The following is a 14,015-nucleotide window of genomic DNA, read 5'->3' as shown; positions in this document are numbered from 1 at the left end:
TCCTTCAAACACATTTCACACAATGAATTTGTGGACCTGGTCAAAGCAAGCAGGCCTGCCCGCAGCCCTTCTGACCTGTGTCCGCCGCAAACCTTCAAGACAATTCTTCTAGCAACCTCTGCTGTCACTCCGGTAAGGAGAATCATTAACAGCTCCTTAACTACCGGAATATTTCCAGAAGAACTCAAAAAGTCATACATATGCCCATTGCTGAAGAAAACAAACTTGGACCAGCTGAACCCTGACACCTACAGACCGATTCCAAATCGACCTTTCATAGGCAAACTGATAGAAAGATCAGCTTTTGCCCAGATGTCACAAATCATTGAAGAGAATGCCATACTTTCTGGCATTCCAAAGAGGATGCCGTCCAGAAAGAGGCACAGAATTTGCCCTCCTTGCCACCTGGGATGACCTGAAGGACATAGTTGACCAGACCGGGGTTGCTGCACTACTTCTCTTGGACCTCCAGGCTGCCTTTGACACGGTTGACGTTTACACTCTCTGATACAAGGACTCCACGAAGCCGGCTTACGGAGGACTGCTCTAGACTGGATTGCGTCCTACCTTTGCACCAGAACTAATGTCATCCATACCCACCTTTCTCGTCCAAACTGTACTTCACAAAAGCAGGGGTCCCTCAAGGCTCTCTTATCTCACCCATCTACATGGAGTCAACACCGGCACTGATCAATCAATGTCACCCCGTGCTATAACTATGCAGATGACATGCAAACAGTCCTTCAACTGCAATGCCCCAAAGTCATTGGAAACTCACCAATTTTCAGTTGTCTCAGAGCTGTGGATCAATGGATGACATGGAGCCATCTCAAATTGTGTGCCAATTGGAAACATTATGACCCTTCTCGCCATGGGGATTGATGATCTGGGGACACCACCTAAAATTTCAAAGGAAGTAAGAAACCTTTGAATGACCATGGACTCTAAGTTATTGATGAATGCCCAAGTGGACAAACTAGCAAGGTCAAGCTTTGTTACTATAAAAACTCTGCAACAAATCTTCCCCCATTTGGGATTTCCACACAAGGTCCAGGCTACCTTGTTTTGTCCAAACTTGATTACGCCAATAGCCACTACTATGGATCACCTTTAACGACCATGAAAAGACTACAACGGATTCAGAACGTGTCTGCCAGACTACTCTTACATATAAAACTGCGAGACCACATCTCCCCTGCCTTGAAAGCCCTGAATTGGTTACCGGTTGCCAGAAGATCCACGTTCAAGCTTCTTTGTATCACCCACAAAGCGATACATGGAACGAGACAGGTCTTCATCAGGAATAAAATCACCAAACACCTTCAACAAAGGAACCTCCGCTCTAGAGTGGCACCTCCCCTCAAATTCCCAAGATACAAGAAAAAAAATGGGTGGCACAGCATTCTCTGTTCAAGCAGCCAAACTATGGAACTCTCTAACCCCCAACATAATATCCATAGATAACCACCTTAACTTCAGAAAACTACTCAAGAATTGGTACTTTCCCACATAATCACCATACGCAAGCAGATAAAAATATACAGCATACCTCTCTGTATATACAGCATTTATTTGTACTAGCGATATGTACCTATATATGTGTATTGCTTTGTATAAACATGTAGAATACTTATGTTTAAAAAAATTATATATAGATATTCATTAGTTCTGCTTAACAAATGTACATATTACTGATAGCTACATTATTCTATATTTTTAAAATGTATATAAGTGACTACAGAAATAAGTAAATATTTTTATCAAAACTATTTATCTACAATTGCTTCACTATTGATCTAAAAAAACATATATAAATAAGAAAATAAAAAGATTTGCGGTACAACACTTGAAAGCCAGTTCATTTAATGCATCTTTAAACTACATATACTACCTTCCTTTATGCATCTATATACCTTCCATGTACTTATATCTTTAATACTTTTGGATCTATATATTTATTACTTTTACTTATTTATTACTTTTCTTCTAATTCAGCATATCCAAAGCACAACCTTATTTTTCACCCTATACCGCTCTCAATATATCCTTTAGCTCAACTCTTTGACTCATCTCAAACCGCTTTCTACTACTCTTTCCAATACACTAGCCTACTTCTCGCCCTATACTTCTATCAATATATCCATTACCTCTACTCTCTCATTCATTCCAAACACCATACCACTACTATAACCAAAATAACCCTTTTGAGACTCTTCCCTACTCCACCCCTCCTTGCATCATCTCATACCTATTTTTACTATTCATATCCCCCAAAACAAGCCTTTCTAAACCCTCCCTCTGACTGCTCCCCTTCCACCTCCCTTTTACTCATCCCCCTCCACCTCCATTTTACTCATCCCAAGCCTCCTCCTACAGCTATGAGCTCCAAAACAAACAAAAAAAAAGAAAACAAATTCCATATCCTTCCTTTCTATCCCTCCACTATAATTTTCAATCCAAATAACAGACTAACATGTCCACCACTCAAATTGATTTAATATTTCACTATACTAATTCACCACTAATCCTTTAGGGGTTCTGGAGTAGTGTGCTACTCTCTGAATAAGCACTTCAACACCTCATCAGGGGTAGCCAGCGATATATAAATGCAAACCTTATTACCTCTTCTACCTTTTCTCACTCCTTCTCAATCCAAATAACTAACATATCCACCAATTACTTTCATATTTCACTATACTAATTCACCACTAACACTGTATGGGTTCCAGAGTAGCGTGCTACTCGCCGAAAAAAACACTTCACCCCCCATCAGGGGTAGCAAGCGCTATATAAATGCAAAACTTTTTTCCCTTCTCTATCCCTCCGCTATCCTTCTCAATCCAAATAATCTGACTAACCTATCCACCACTCAAATTACTTTCATATTTTCACTTTACTAATTCACCACTAATCCTTTACTGGTTCCGGAGTAGCGTGCTACTCACCGAAAAAGTGCTTTGATGCCTCGTCAGGGGTAGTAAGTGATATATAAATGCAAATACAATACAATACAACCTGACAAGTTCCTCAGTATTTTCTTATGTGACAAATGTAAAAGGTGTTTAAATTCAGCTTTTACCAACAATATCCATAGAGCTTAATAGGCAACATTCCCAACCCGAGATGGCCGCTAGACATAATGTGATGGCGTCACTCTATCAAGTGATGTATCACATGGCAACCGATTCTCCAATCAGAGTGCACGAATATGGAGAAGCTGATTCTTTATTTCTGTGTGTAGCACTACTTTCTCTTGTGCACCTCACAAGACATCATTCGCAACGCTCAGCCAAGCATGTACCTGTCACGCAAGTAACCACACGCAATAGAGTGACTGTACCTTAAATCAGGCCACAAAGCTGCGCCAACAAATTGGTAGTGTACTAATGCACAACAGAGGGTGCAGCTCAGGTGAGGAACTCAATTGTGGAGCACAGAGGGATCCAATGGGAATAAAAAATTAGCTAGTATTCGTACCACAAATTTTCCTTACCTCTTTGTCTCTAAGGACACAGAGATGAGGATTATGCTTCTCTTTCTTTTATTTGCTACTCACAGCAGCCAATGAAAAAAATGTTTTTGTATGCAAATACAACGACATTTCCCATGATGTTTAGTCATACATCACATCCTGCATGATCTTATAAGAGCCACCATATCCTGTTGCTGAGCCTCTTTCTTTGCTGCTCGGCAAACCTCCAACCCGGCAACGCAGCTCGGGTTGGAGACATGTGAGTGTGCATGTCAGTTTGGCCGTCCGCCAAACCCACATGCACACTTGTAGCATGTGATCACCACTCCTACTTCATGAGTCATCACGATTACCCTACCCCCAAGACTCAGCCCTGTGAAGAAAAATAAAACAATATTAAACCTGTATTCTTATCATTTTGTTTTTCAAGTTTGCATCTGCTGGCAGGGGAGGGCGATGCTCCTCTGCTATAATGGAGGAGCCGCAGCTGTGCTCCTTGCAAGCGTAGTGAGGGTTTTTGTGATTGGCTGATTGTAGCACAAGGACACTGCAAGTATCCAATCACTAAGCAGTTTATTTGTCCCTCATGCTTCCACGAGAAAAACGTGGACCACAAACACTCGCCATACTGCAGCATTTGAACAGTCTCACAAGTCCTATAAATCAAGCCTTGGCAAAGCCAATAGGTTTCGCCTCTGTAAAATCTATTGTTTTTGACAATGTTTTTTAGTCATGGTACACATCAGCGCTAGCTGCTATTCAGCAAGTCTTAAAGCTAAATAAAAAAGCACAATGACATGGTCATCGCTGTGCACGTCATAGCTCTTTTGGAAAAAAAAAAAGCTTTAAGACATGTTGTACAGTGTTGTGATGAGAACCAAACCACAAAGAATGGTGAAGAACAGAGTAACTGATGAAGATCAAATCAATACAGTACAAAGATTCCTTAGGAACTCTGTGGTAAAACTTTCAAGCAGTCAAAGGCAAACACAAAGTGAGAGTTCAGATTACTACATACACCAGCCGCTGTGCAACATGTCTTAAAAAAACATTGACAAAACCAATAGATTTTGCAGAAGTGAAACCTATTGGCTTTGCCAATGCTTGTAATATTTAGACGACAGAGGCTGTGGCGTAATGGCTAGATAGCTTACTTTGAAGCCGGGGAACTAGGTATGTGTCTCGGCGGCAGTTTCAACATCTTGTGATTCTGGGTAAAACACTTTGGGGCACATGCATCAACATAAGGAATTGTGGGGCATATTACCAAAAACTAGCGATAATTATCGCTATGTTGGTTTAGCGGCGATGAGCTGCGGCGATTTTTATCGCTTAGGAGCCTTGCTATTATCAAGGTTTATCTCCTAAGCGATAAAAATCGGCCGAAATGCATGAATATCGCTAAAAAGTCAGCGATATTCATGCATTACCGAGTTAATGCTCTTAGCCATGTTATCCACCTACCATTGGAAAACATGGCTAAGAACTGCTCAGCGGCAGGTGTTAGCTTTTGGAGATATTCGCGCTTAGCGCGAATATCTCCAAAAGTTGGTAATAGGAGATAGCGATGTTAGCGACTGTTTCCAGTCGCTAACATCTTGGCACGCCCACTTTGCATGTCATTAGTGATAAATATCACTGACATGCAAAGCGGGACCCAAGATTGTCGCTATCTCCTACTAGCTGTCGCTAACTGGTGTTAGCGACAGCTAGGTAATAGGGAGATAATTTTATCTCCGCTTTCTTGGCTTTTAAAGCCAAAAAAGCGGAGATAAACCCCCTTGATAATATGCCCCTGTGATTCCTTAATAGCGATTGTTTAGAAATCGCTATTTAGGAATCGCAATTCCTTATGCATGTAGGAATACTTAAAAAAATTGTGATTCCTACATACTCCTTAATTGCAAATTGTGATTTACAATTAAGGAATAGATTCTCATTCATTACTATGGGCCTGGAGGCACATAGGAATGAATGGGAATTGCATGCGCAATTTGCGAGTACCAAATAGGTGCTCACAAATTGCGCATGCAATTTCAAGGGTGCAAGGGAGCCAAAAGGCCACCCCGATACACCCCTGAAATTGGCATGTGAGCACATGTGGCGCACACACGTGCCACAAGGGAATGTGTGTGCGCCACATGGCACTTTGGAAAATGCACTTGTGTGCATTTTTCAAAGTTTTTGCAAATTACCATCAACTTGAAGTTGATGGTAATTTGCGATTCGAAATTGTAAAATCGCAATTTCGAAGTGCATGATGCATTGCATTTAGGGAATCACAATTTGCGATTCCCTAAATGCGTTTGCAATTTAGGTAATCACAAAATTAGCAATTACCTAAATTGCAATTTTGAATTTGGGTTGATGCATCCTAAATTCAAAAATATTGGTCGTAAAGTGTACTCTTTCTCAGCCTTTAAAAAGAAATGGGCCCTGTCTTCAGAAAAATACAATTGTACAGTTTGTATTCAGTAATAAGAAGGTAATCTGCGTCGTTTTATACAATAACTTTAATAAAAGAAACATGTTCACTTATTAAAGAAACCATGCGTTCTTTTCATTAATGTAATTAATCATGCAAGGCATTTGATAACCGAAAATGTGATAAGCATTGTTTTAGTTAGCAATGGAGCCAGTAAGCAGTTGTATTCACTAATGAAAAGGCTCATCCTGTCATATAAAGTGAAAACAGGAGCAATTCTAGAAATAGAATAGCCTGCCCCATTTATTCAGCAACAAAAAGGAATGCATACATCACTGGTCAGCAACTTGGAGGAATGTGCACGGTTTGGTCCCCACTATAGAGGGTACTTCTTTGCTTTCAGTAACGGAAATACGAAAAAAAGAGTGTTTTGAAATGCCTGAAACCCTGTTCACCATTTGACAATTTTCGTGACGGGTCGTGCACCCAATCAACCCCATGCTGCAACCATCATCCTTATCTGTCCTCTTATATCAAAAATCCTTATTAAAAAAACACAACAACTGAGATTGCCTACATGCATTTCATTAAAGAGTGCCCCGAGGATTACATAGAAGGTGGAAAGGGGCCCCTGTGCGCTACTGAGGAGTGTGCACAACCCCTATTGATCCCTGGAATGCTCTTGCGCCAGCACTGAAAACATCCCAGGATTGAGGAGCTGCCCTCTTCCAGGACACCTGTCCCATTCCACAACCACCAACAGAAAGCTTTAAAATAGCCCCAGTTCCCTGGAGAGGTAAACTTCTCTAAAGCCGTCAAAAACAGTCCAAAGTTAAATAGCTCACTGAGGACCCAGACTCTGAGCCTGGGATGAATCTCAGGAGCCAGCTGGTAATAAACAGTAACGAGCGGAGGTAGAGCAGCCCGGGCCACAAATGTGAGGATAGAGTAAGGCAAGGCCAGGCTTCACTCCATACAATTGAAATGAATAAGAACAAGGTGTCCGGCTCTGCTTTGGAACGCAAAATGGAACACATTTTAATTGTGCATTTCAAATTAATGCCAGCCATTTTATATGCTATTCTTCTTGAATCTTAATATGCAGCAGATAATTTAGTGTAAGGGCTAGAGACGCCGAACTTCAAGCCGGGAAATAGGGTTTGAGTCTCAGCGGGACGCTCAACATCCTGTGATTGTGGGCAAACCACTTTCACTTAATCTCTCAGTGCCTGTGAATGTGTCCATCTGTAATGGAATTTGGTGCTCATTTGAAGCTCTCAGATAGGACGGTAAACAAACACAAGGGAGTTCAGGGAGTGGTAAATAAACAAAAGGGTATGTGGGAAACAGCGGCGGGAGGGGTGTGCTGTTAGGGAGCACCAACAGTGAGCAGTGGAAAGACAGAACACATGCACTGTATGGAGTGCAGGGATGAAATTAAAAAGAATTAAAACGTATTCCAAAAGAATGGATATATACCACAAAAAGCAGAGCTATGCAAATAACATACTGTCACCAAACACTCTTGAGCACAAAGAAAAAAGTAGTGCTATAAAAGGCAGAGGAAAAGTTCAAAGGGAGTACTTGGTCCAAGCTCTGCTGATAAGAGAACACACAAAGAGAAAGATGAACACAACAGCAAATAGCATGCTGCAACCAACAGAAAACGAGGAAAACAGAATGACAAGTATATGAACAAATGGAAAGTAAGGGCGGACCATAAACCATGTTAAGATTTTTTTTAAATACAAAAGACCATTCAAGCTCATCGCAAGAGCTGTGCAGGTGAAACCTAAAATGGCATCGTTTTATTCCATGACGAAATGAGGTGGGCGCAGGCTAGTCCTGACTTTCTCATCTGATTAAATAGTGTGATCCTGGCCCAATCTGACTCAATTCAATTAAATTCTTTATTTATTCGTCCTTCCTAAGGCAGGTCATAAAAGATACACAATATTAAAAACATCATATGAAATCAAGCACATCTCAGCAAATACAAACTCATTTTCAATTTAAAAGAATACAACAACGAGTAAATACAGTAATTTTCCTCGGAACTAAAGTGACAGTGCAAAACGATTGGATTCATAAGTAGCAGCAGTTATTATCCAATGGTGCAAAAAAACGACTGCAGCCATCAGTAGCAGAAAATAATATCCAATAATACATGAGAAATAAACACAATACTATAGAGAAGTTAGCAGCAGGGGTGGACATTTTAGCAGCAATACAAATACAATCCATACAGAAAAATGGTAAAGTGCATTGAAATTAAAACGGCATGCTCCTTCTCTTTGCTAAAATGCACTTCAAAAAGCTACCAACGGCAAAACAGACATCACGGTCATTAAGTTGCTGCAAAAAGTACAGAGCCGCTTGCACTTGGAAAATTTGGGTTTGCGCAAAAGAGGTATTAAAAATGTCCTGGTAAATGGAAGATAAAACTGACAAAAAAATACAAAACGTAAAATGTTCATCACAAGGACAGGCAGTAATAGATTCCGAAGAATAATGACCCAGGGAAAGGATATCTACCACGGTAAGGGCCCCAGCCTGAATATAGTCAACAAATTCCTTTCATCTGCATTGCTTACATATAATAGATACGGGGCAATATAGGGACCCGCGTCGACACCCATGTTTACTAGGATGTTCCACAGCTTAGAGCGAGAGGCATAGTCGAACGCGCTGGTCAAATCCATAAATACTAGATAAGTAGAGTTGCCCTTCGCATATTTATATTAAGCCAGGATGAGGTGCAAATTAAGGTACTGTTCAATCGTACCTAGACCCTTCCTAAACCCGTCCTGGGTAGGAGCCAAGATATGGTTCGCACTTATCCAGTCCAGAAGGTGGTCTAGCACAACTCTCCCGATTACTTTGGCTGGTGAGTCCAAAAAAGATATTGGTCAATAACATTTGGGATCGTGCACATCACCTTTTTTAAAAACAGATGAACACCAAGATTTTGGAACACCCTCGCTGCAAACTGAATTAAAAACAACAGTAAGTACCGGAGAACAGAATACTGGGTCTTCCTTAAACAAATCCAGAGGAACTCCATCTGGGCCCGGTGCCTTCTTACCTTTACTGCTGACATTTGCTTTCTGGACTTCCCCTTCATTAAAGACAAGGCTTTGGCATATTAAATTCAACTGTGATGGGGCATCCTCTACAGCAAAGTCAGTGGAGTAAAGGCCAGCGTGATGAGTCACCCAAGCCTAGAAGGTATATGGACTACTTTGTTGGCTGGTAGGGTGGGAGAAAGAACTGACTGCACAGCCTCCCAAAAGGCCTGAGGATCTTTTGAGAGGCAGGAGCCAACCACTAAGTCCCAATTCTCCTCCTTCAATGCTAGCTTTCTTTCTTTTGTGGCAAGTTTATACATCTTTGGTGGATAGTGCCTGGGTGGATAGAGGCTTGGGCTTCTGCCCCTATAAGGGAACACTATATTGGCAGAGATAGGATTGTGATCACTATATGGCTGAATAAGAACCTCACAGTCCTTAATGAGGGAAAACATGCACCAGGAGACAAATACATAGTCACTAGTGCTTCCTGTATCTCGTCCAGTAAAGGTGGGAATATAGTGGTCTGTCATTTTGGGCGCCTTGTTGACCATACCTCTTTCAAACAAGTGGGTAAAAAAAAAACCATCCCCTCGCGTACATCACATTTGGGTCCTTCTCGGAGGCGACTGAATCAAAGGTGGTCGGGGAGAAAGGTAATGAGAGCCCCGGTTTGGCATTATAATCCCTCGCCACCAACAACTTAAAAGGACGATCCGCACAAGCCTCTGTCTCCGCGAGCATGTCAATCAGCACAAAACGCCCTTGGAAATTACCTTTAGATGTAAAATTATTATAATAAAAATTTACTGGGTACAGCTTAAAAGTTTCTTTCCAGGAAAGACAAAAAACCTGCGCCCCTCCACTGCTCCTGAAATAACTGAACAATCATGCCAGCAATTTCCACTTTGAACCAGGCACACAAGCCCCCCTTAGCTCTGCCTGATATTGAAGGAATAGCAGGCAGGCTAAACTCATAAATCCATCAAAACAATATCCTTACACTCCCACAATTCTTGCATAAAGACTATTTCATAGGTCATAATAAAAGACCGCCATCCCTCCAGCATGATCTTTGAGGCTATACCCCCTATATTCCAATTTAGGATTTTGTCTGGATAAATAATCCATAATGTCTGCTGCTTAGACGGCCATAGACTAAATAGTAGAGGTCATGTTCAATTTGACCAATGATTGGGTAAATAGCGTGAAGTAGTCTGCTTTATTTAGCTGGCCATAAAGAAAATAGGGACTCCAGGCAATGGTAGTGTGGTGGACATCTTGTAATGGAAATGCAACATGTGTGAAGCATTTGAAAGTAAGTGCATATAGAAATGCACATCAGTATGTAAAAAGGTACATACATGAATTAAGTTAAGCTGGTTACAAGTAAAAAAAAAATATCAGTTTTAGATAAAAACATTTATGTTGTTTTAATATTCAAATAAGACATGTAGATATTAAACAGAAGTTTCAGGATATGAATATTTTTTGCTTCCGTCAGGGAGTAAATGGCTGTCAGCAAAGAATATATAAATGTTTTATTTCATGAGAATACATTGATTTTTTAGTTTTCATAATGCATCTTTTGATGATTTTGTAGGGCTAGGCTCTTTTAGGTTATTTATGCAAGGCCTTGTGCTACCTGTAGGCTTCTGTTTAAGGTGTATTGCGCTTGCTTAGTATTTTATTATCTGGCAACACAGCAACAGTCATCAAGCAGCAACAAAAAGGAAATGTAGACAGATAGGTGGTATCTTGCCTGTAGAGGGCGGAACACGTAAGTAGGTAATTGATGTGTGGGGGCACAGTGCTTTGGGCACTTGCAGGAGGTAAATTGAGAGAGACACTGGAATGGGGTGTCTGTGGACAGAGGAAGTGAAAGCTGGAGAGGTAAGTAAGGCATCTGGATAATTCACAGAAGGAGTACACTCTGCTACCTACAAATAAACATACTTTTTCATGCTATTAACCCAGCAGAGTAGGTTTAGGGTATTGATGCCTATTGGTCCTATGTCGTGAGTAGCCCCCTCAGCCACATTGACATTTTAGCCACATGTACAGTGCATCTTGGGATTGGTAGTTTTGATTTTTAGCATGTTAAGCAGTGGAAGGTCATGTCTCTACAGGCACTCACATCTGTTCTTGACAGTGCTGTCTCAGCAAAAGAAATTGGGCAGCCAAAATAACAAAGCAATCTGTGACTTCAGGCTTGAAAGCTGTACCTGACTAAAGTCATTGTGGAGGGGGTGCTGGGAAATGAGGCAGTAGGAGGAGGAATATGAAGAGTAGCAGAATAAGGGCCAAAAGGTGAACCATTAGGACAATCAGAGCCACAAGGCTTAGGGCAAGAAGACCCAGGGCCAGGGAGACGTAATCTATGAGGGCCAGGGTTACCAATGCCAGAGGGGACAAGAAACAAACAGACAAGGAGGAACAGGACAAAGAGAAACACCACTAGGGGGTACCATGACCAGGCGAGAAGAATCAGGAGGGCCAAGAGGATGTGGACAGGGGGATCTGGACCCAGTGGACAAGAGCATGAAGAAATAGAAGGACCACAGGTAGAATGAACAGAAGGCCTTGGACCATAATGACAAGGAGGGCTATGAGTGCCTGTGTGCACTGATCAGGACCAGAGGGACAAGGAAAACCAGGGCAAGGAGTTGCACCCCCAAGTACACAGACCAAAGAGGAACAATACCAATGGAAAGATAGACCAGATACAGGAGGGCCAAGACCACAGACATCAGATCAAGGAGGACGAAGGGGCCAGAAGCAAAAGGACCAGGAAGACCACACCAGAAGTGCCAGGACTAGCAGGAGCTGGAGACCCTTGATTAGAAATACCAGGGGGGTTGAAAGATGAGGAAGTCTAGGTCTAGTGGGACCAGGCTCAGAAGGTCCAGGATTGTTAGACTCAGGGGATCCTAAACAAGGGTGACAAGAACTACGTGAACCAGGGTGACTCACAACATTGGAACTAGGAGGACCAGTACGAGAGGGATGAGGAAGACTAGACCCTATAGGACCATTACTAGGAGGCCCATGAAAGAGGGCCATATATTGAGATGGACAAGAACAAGGTAGAATATGCAAACCAGGAGACCAGGAGGACTAGTAAGTGTAGGATCCATTAGAAGGACTGGGGACTCGGAGTACTAGGGAAACCAATGACCGTGGAAATAGCACCAGACGGCCCAATACATGAGGACCAAACAAAGGAGTATGAGAACTAAGGCCAGGACTACATGGACCAAGATGACCAGTACCACAAGGATTAGGTATAGGCAAAAGAGGGGACCGGGTAGACCTGGGGAGCAGGATCAGGAAGACTGATAGACGAGAATTAGGGTGAGGAGGATGAAAAGGTCCAGAACCGGGAACATGTGAAACAGGAGCCCCAGGATCCAAGTAACTAGGGTAGGACTACATGGGAATGATGACCAGTCAAATTGTGGCGGGCGGTGCTCACAGCACCGCCCACCACAATGCTGGGAATGCACTGCGTGCATTGTCATGCACAAGGTGACAGGCATCGCGAGGTGCCTGCCACCATGTCCATGACAATGCAGGGGGGTACCATAGGTACCCCCCATCTGCACCTCTCACCCCCCCCCAAATACCCTGGGGGCCCGCAACAGACCCCAGAATGCAAAATCCGCCTGTTTCCGCCCCCATGCTTATATGGATGGCAGTGTCTAGCAGACACCACCACCATATTAAACCCTTTTCCGCCAGGTCGACTTGTCGACCCGGCGGAAAAGCGGCAGACGGTCTTCCCAACGGCCGTGTTACCCCCTCTTTACTAATATGGTGGTGGGTAAATGGGTGGCGGGCAGGGAAGGATGTAGGACGGATCGCCACCGTCATGCGGGCGGTGGCGATCCGCCCTACATCCTAATGGACCCCTAAGTGTCTGGACCAGTGGGATGCATTTTACATGACGTGATGGAGAGTAGGTACAGCTTCCCTACACAGTGGGTTTGTATTGACTGCATCCCCGCAGATAGAGGGTAAAGACCCAGAACTGAAGAGAGGGAGAGTGGAGAAAAGACTGCCCAAACAAATTCTATGAGGTCCTTTTCAGCAAAGGGCTGCTGATTATTTTGTCCTGAGTGACTACATAGGGTAGATGGTAGAAGTAAGGATTACGTCATAGGTTTATCTTGTTAAAGGTGTCAAAGTTGTCAGAGCCACTCACCTGAACTCAGGCCTTCATTTAGAGAGATGACTGAACCCAATGCCTCCTGAAACTCCTTTCAACTACAATGTTCTTGGTAACAATTGAGTTGTAAAGGAGCATCAAGAGGAAGGGGGAATGTGATGAGAAATAAAGACAATACACTGCACGTGTATTCAGAATCATAGGAGTTTTCAGGGTATTTAGGCTTCTTCGGTGTTGCTTTTTTGCAATCTGCAATATCAAGCACTGGGAATGCCACTCAGATTTCTAAAAGAACAAAGGTATGCAATCACTTCACTGTATTTGTCATACTTTCAATGAATACTAATTATGACAGGAATATCAAAAATAAATACCTGCCCTAGTTCTTGTTTTTTCTCAAACATAAACTTCTTTATAAACAATACCCTTCTTCCTCGGGAGATTTTTTAGCAGTTGACTTTGGCTTTCGTATTTTCTCTTTTGCGCTGTTTTTACAAAACAAAATAACAGTATTTTCCTATCTGCACCTCTTTACCAACATCATACTTGCTCTCCTATGCTGTTTATACTTAATCACCTTTTAAAAATAAAGCTTGTAATACAGAGAAGAAAGTCTGCAACCAACTCCTAGTACTGAAAGTATAAAATAACCTTGGGGGTTTAATGTCCTTGGGAGATTAATGTTCAAACTATTCCTGGAATTCAGTAAATGTTCCATAATTACAAAGACAAAGTCATTTGGTTAACCAGAAAGGCTTTCCCTAATGTGAGCAATAATTGCTGCCGTTCAAGGTCAGAAGGAATGCATTAAACCGTTTGTGACAATGTCAAATGTTCTCAGATTAAAAGGCTTAGATAAAGAATACCTGCTTTTGTTTTCTT

General features: G+C 42.2%; 1 protein-coding gene across 1 annotated transcript in view; it reads left to right on the top strand.

Annotated features, from left to right (window-relative positions):
- The window catches only part of LOC144820294 (uncharacterized), a 198,871-nt gene that overhangs the window by 28,705 nt on the left and 156,151 nt on the right, over positions 1-14,015 (top strand). The gene's annotated exons all lie outside the window — the stretch shown is intronic.

Source organism: Lissotriton helveticus, chromosome 2_1 (assembly GCF_964261635.1).
Source record: "Lissotriton helveticus chromosome 2_1, aLisHel1.1, whole genome shotgun sequence".
NCBI classification, from domain to species: domain Eukaryota; kingdom Metazoa; phylum Chordata; class Amphibia; order Caudata; family Salamandridae; genus Lissotriton; species Lissotriton helveticus.
Note: the sequence above shows the minus strand (reverse complement) of the source record. Positions and strands in the feature narration are given on the sequence as shown.